The 5,447-nt window shown below is 40.0% G+C and overlaps 1 pseudogene; it reads right to left on the bottom strand.

Moving 5' to 3' along the window:
• Window positions 1–869: 869 nt before the first annotated feature.
• LOC147959742 (uncharacterized) lies at window positions 870–1,602 on the bottom strand (annotated as a pseudogene).
• Between the last annotated feature and the right edge of the window lie 3,845 nt (window positions 1,603–5,447).

Below are 5,447 nucleotides of genomic sequence, written 5' to 3'. Positions count from 1 at the left end.
CCCAATATGACGTATGGCTTCCATGTCAGCTTCACCAATAGAGTCGAAGAAGGTGGTTCGAGGTACTCGGGAAATGAAAAAGTATTGCCCAGTAGTCTTTGGACAAACTCCTTTTTCATGGAGGAGGTGTACTTCCACGTACCAAAGTTCCACTCCATTTTCAATGAAAGGATAACCCTTGTAGACTTCATCTCCTTCAAGGTGAATATGTCCCATCATATCCTTCAGGATCTTTGGAAAATCATGGTCACTAGTCAAAGTCAAGATCATTTCTGGGCCCTTGTGGAATGATTCGTAAAGGGTTGCCATCTGCAGGTGAAGAGGAAAGGCAGAGTTCAAAACAACAAGGTATTTATCCCCTTCGAAGAAATGTGGAGGTTTCTACGAGGAAAAGTTTAGTGGTTGGTTCATCCATGGTTCAAGGATTTGATCTAGGTGAGATAGAGCTTAGGGAGGAAGAGAGATGGATCCACACACACCACAATCAACAATCAGCTTCTATCATACCGTTCTCAGCATTTCTAATAGGCTCGTTTACTATGGCTTCGTCATGAAGTCTATAATTCTTCAAAGTCATCAGTGTGTTACGCTTTACCCGTATGAAGGTCTTCTTGTTATTTATCCGTAACTTGCACCTCTCAGGGCTAAATAAATAATACAAATCTATGGAGTTCGTATACTAATAACACAATATTTTAAATCACACAAGTAAAATGAAAACTATAGTTAAATTAATGAAAAAAAATCAAAAAAATCCAAATCCACACATAATTTTATTCAATCAATCCTATGTACCGCCATCCACATACGTTCGGCATGGTCGGTACACTACTCGCAAGCGTTCCTCCTTTATTACAGCCATGGTGGTCTTAAGTTCTAGATTCAACATTCAAGTTGATGCTGCTGAGGGAGGTATTGCCGCTCTCATCAGAGGAGTTAACTGAGAAGTCCTCTTCTTCAGCCTTTTCTCCTTTTAGAACCCTGTTTTCTAGCTTGAGTTTCTTATTGCCAGCCTTTTCTTCCCATAATCCCTTCTGAAGTTTTCTTGATTTCTGTCTCTTGAGCTTGGACTTTGTCTTTGTTTTCCTCCAAATATTCTCGCATTATCCCCACCTTCTGCTCCAGGAGGGTTCTAACTTCCTTCATGGCCTCTATCTTCTGCAAAGCTTCGGAATGCTCCAATTGAAGTCCTTTGATATACCTTTCTAAATCCAGATTATAATTCAACATATCGTTGAGTTTTCTCTTGTGATCTTCCTTGATCCTGCCAGGTTCGCCAGTGATCTCTTGCCACCCCAAATCACGAAAGAAGGTGCCTCCTAGCTCCTAGTGATAACGTCCGCATAGACGTGCTATTATGCCATGTACGGCATCACTCACAACTCCCTCAAGAGTTGGATGCGTTTTGAAGAAGATCATGTTCTCCATCTCTGGAAGTCCATAAATGGTAATGTTGGCATTCCAGTCGCTTCTCCCCTCCAAATGGTGCCATGCTACAATCTTGGGGACTCGAAGTCTTAGTGTCTGAACCAACCTTAAAAGATGGGTTCCAAATAAAACTCTTTCATAGTGGGATGCCTGGCTCAAGTCACAATGTTCCATCTACATGTTTGAAGTAGGAGAGACTTAGTAAATAAAGCAAAAGGTACGAGAATTGCAGTTTTAGTAATACCAAAAATAATTGTTGTTCCTATCAAGGTCTTCCTATTTCTAAACCATTTTCTAGGGTCACATCCTACAATCAACATATGCTCTGATACTATTTTGTCACGACCCGGATTTGGTAGAATCCAAGTCTCTATGCTTACTTTGCTATCCCTGGATCATAGCTAGCACACACAGTAACAGAAATGAATATCAGTAAGACATATATCATTCTACTACAATGGTAGATCCAGATATATATAAATCACACCTTAGGCATAGCTCAAGCTAGCACATAATACAACGGAATTGTATGTAGTTGCTAAGTTAGGGCTCCATCAACGCCACTGGGCTCGTTGAGTGTAGACCATAACCCTATCGTCTCTTAATCTGTCGAGATCTGCACATGACAGGTGCAGATGAGTACGTGGAATGTACTCGCAAGTTTCAAAAGAAAGTATAACAGATTATATATGCTGGGTAAGTATTGGTGGAGGTTTCTTTTGCATAAAGACAATCTTCTTCCTATAGTAAATTATGTAAACTTCTGTTGAAATTGAAATAGTTTTTAGTATAAAAGGTAGGACCGAGACACTTGGATATACGCACCAGTGCTCATTCTGTAAAAATAGTTTAAAACATACATAAGGTTGAAGTGAAACACATTCACTGTGCTCATTCCTCAACTTTAACCCTTAAAACAGATTTTTAGAAAAGAGAGGGGAGATTCTTCTTCAGTCCAAGTCTTAGTTGCTCAAATTGCCCGTAACTGAGGGCACGACTAATCGATTAGGTTAAACCCTCTGCAGAGGTCGTACACATTCCCCACATGACACAACCAACCCCGTTTATCATTATACACTTGAGTGTATGACTAGGAGGAGATTGTGATGAAGCCTTTCCGTAACAACCCCCCTATACCTGACCAAGCCGCCCGCAACTTAGGAATGAAAGCCCCTCTCCGATGTCGGTCTTGAGGTAAGGGTTTCCCGTTAATACTAAGCTAAACCATAGCCCATACTAGCATGTGGCTGTACTTGAAGCTACATAAAACTGTACTTGGAAGATCGCATTCCCCTAGACGGCGGTCCCCACAAAAAACCTGTGTGCAAGACCCCAGTTGGGCACATTCACTTGTAGACGCTCCCGTCATACCATCCCGCCCGGGGAGTAGAAGTAAAACAATATATAATTTTTTTTAAAAAGATCTTCTCAAAACTTTGCTCCAAAGGGAGCAAGTTTAAAGTTTATTTTTTTTTTGCTTTTCATCCAACCCATTTTGTGCAAGCATGGCCAATGGTGAGTCTTGAACCTATGGCTCTAGCTAAATATAACACTTTGCGAAACTTTTATAAAACATGCATAGTATTAAAATTTAAAGAGTTATGCATAGTATGAAAATATAGGTTGAAGCATGATCAATTTGCAACTTGCCTTCAGTTTCGTAGTCACAAGGTTCTACCTCCTTGTAGAATTCACCTTCGCACTCGCCGCAATCTAACGCGATAAATAACTCAAGTAAGACACTCAGCATATCCACATTCACATAACCATGGTTCAAGCAAGAATTCAACACACAAATAACATCCAAATCAAAATCCATATAACAACACACATTATTCGATTGCCACTATCATAATTTCTAGGGCATGGTTAGGTTTGATATAGGATCAGATGTGGTCTTTTAAGAAAATATGACAGACATATACTTGGGTTGGATAATATTGATACTAAGTGAGGACTATGGTTTGAAGGGTTGTGTGACCAAGTTCTACGACAGTCTATAATAGGTTTGATTGCAATATTTGACTTGGGTCCAATGAAAATGATAGATGGAGTTGATGCCATAAGGTTTATGTTACAAAAATTGATGTAACATTTCCTAAATCCAAATTTGTATGATGATGGCACATGACCAGAGAGGTTTTCTAGGGATCAATCTAAGAGATTTAACTTCGTGTCAAATCTTATTTTAACGAAGTTATTAAACAATGATCGAGAACGTCAAATTAAGGTGTTGATGTTAAAACAGTGACTAAATCGTGCTAAAAAAATTACGCCATGAGTTCCAACAGAAAGGTGAGGTCCTAAGGTCCAACTTTGATATATAAAACATTTTTATATGATTTACGGAATAAAAGATATAGCCGAAATACTCAATTTAGTATTTAAATAAAAACTGAATTATAGTTTGCTCAAAGGTGAAATTATATATTTTTATAATAAACTAAAGGTTCCAACGAATCCGTGGATATCTTATTTGTTAAAATCGTACATGTGGTTTAGGAGATATGAATTTCCGAAGTTTGGATATTTTCCTGAAAATGAATTACGGAATTAAGAGAGAGCTCACCGGAGTTAGTCGCCGGTGATGAGGAGGATGGTGGTTCGGGCGTGCTCCGGCGAATTAGGAGCGGCGGACGGTGGAGAGATGGTGATGGAGAATTCAATGGACTCTGTAAGGATCTTGGGACCTTTCTGCTTCACTCGACAGAAGTGGCTGAAATTGCGCACGGAGGCAGTGAGCCTCGGTCCTCGGGGTTCTCGTCTCCTGCTGCGAAATAGAGAGGGGAAAGGGGTCAACGAGATGCGCATCAACAAGGGGAAGAGAAAGGTGGAGGAGTTGGGGTTTGGGGTACCTCGGTCACGACGGAATCCTCGTCGGACTTTGATTCTATTGTTGAACTCCAGCGAGCAATTGCTCATGTAGGAGAGCAAGACAGAGAGGGGTTTCTAGCTTAGGGATGGTCATATTTGTTGTGCTTTCCAGGGACCTATTTATAAGGGAAGAGGGGGTCGATACGGGGAGATCAAGGGAGCTCACCGTGGCCTTTAATGGCTGATTGTGCAGGAATGTTTCACGGATCCGTTCGTCTAATTAAAGCAACAAAGTTGAGTTTTAATTTCCTGAATGAGTTCTCCTGACATTCCTCTTAAATTTTCGTGTTAGTGGCCAGTTGAAAGGATGACTGTGGTTAGCACTAGAGGGAGAGGAAGAGGTGGAAGTCATGAATGTGGAGGTTCTGCAGGTTCTGTTCATGTTCACGTACTGAACAGAGGAGGAAGACGACCGGTGCCTAGGCTTGCACTTCAGGATGGGCTTTAGTGAGAAAAGTGGCCCAAGGGCAAAGGAAAGAAAAAATATAGAAGAGATAGATGGGCTAGATAGGCTGGCAGAGAGAAAGCATAACTAATAACAATATTAGACTAGATAATCAATGAATAAATTTTTCGCTCTTTCAGAATTATTATTTAGATCAGAGGACAAAAATGTTCACATATTCTCTTTAATTATTTCTAGACTAGGAAAAGTGGTTTCAAATATTCCATAGGAGTTTGCAAGAGAAGAAATCCAAACTTGATATTTTTTAAAAAAATACTCAAAAAGATTTGAATTTACCCTAAAAATCATAACATTTAACTCAATAATAATAAATATTAACATTCCAAAATTTGGAAAATTTTGGGATGTTACAGACTACCAACCTTAAAATAAATCTCGTCCTCGAGATCTGCAGAGGCTAGCAAGAAATAGGTTAGGGTTTGGGTTCCTTGGGTTACTTCCCCAGGGTTTGGTCATATCATCTACAGGTTTGCGGTTCATCCTTTTGCCTCCTTTCTTGAGAGAATGTCTTCTATTAATTCAATTCTATGCATTCCAGTTCCTTGGCATGCCTATGTCTTCCCGCACCATTCTGGAGTCTCTGTTGATTTGTCGTATGACCAAATTGTCCTTCGAGGGTGTTGGGGTGCTACCACCCTTAAGAACAAACTTGTAGGGATATCCAGAATTGCTTTATTCC

This window comes from Triticum urartu, chromosome 7A, assembly GCF_056163025.1.
Source record: "Triticum urartu cultivar PI428250 chromosome 7A, HENAU_Tu73, whole genome shotgun sequence".
Lineage (NCBI taxonomy): Eukaryota > Viridiplantae > Streptophyta > Magnoliopsida > Poales > Poaceae > Triticum > Triticum urartu.
The sequence above is the reverse complement of the archived record's forward strand: the minus strand, read 5'-3'. Positions and strand labels throughout refer to the sequence as shown.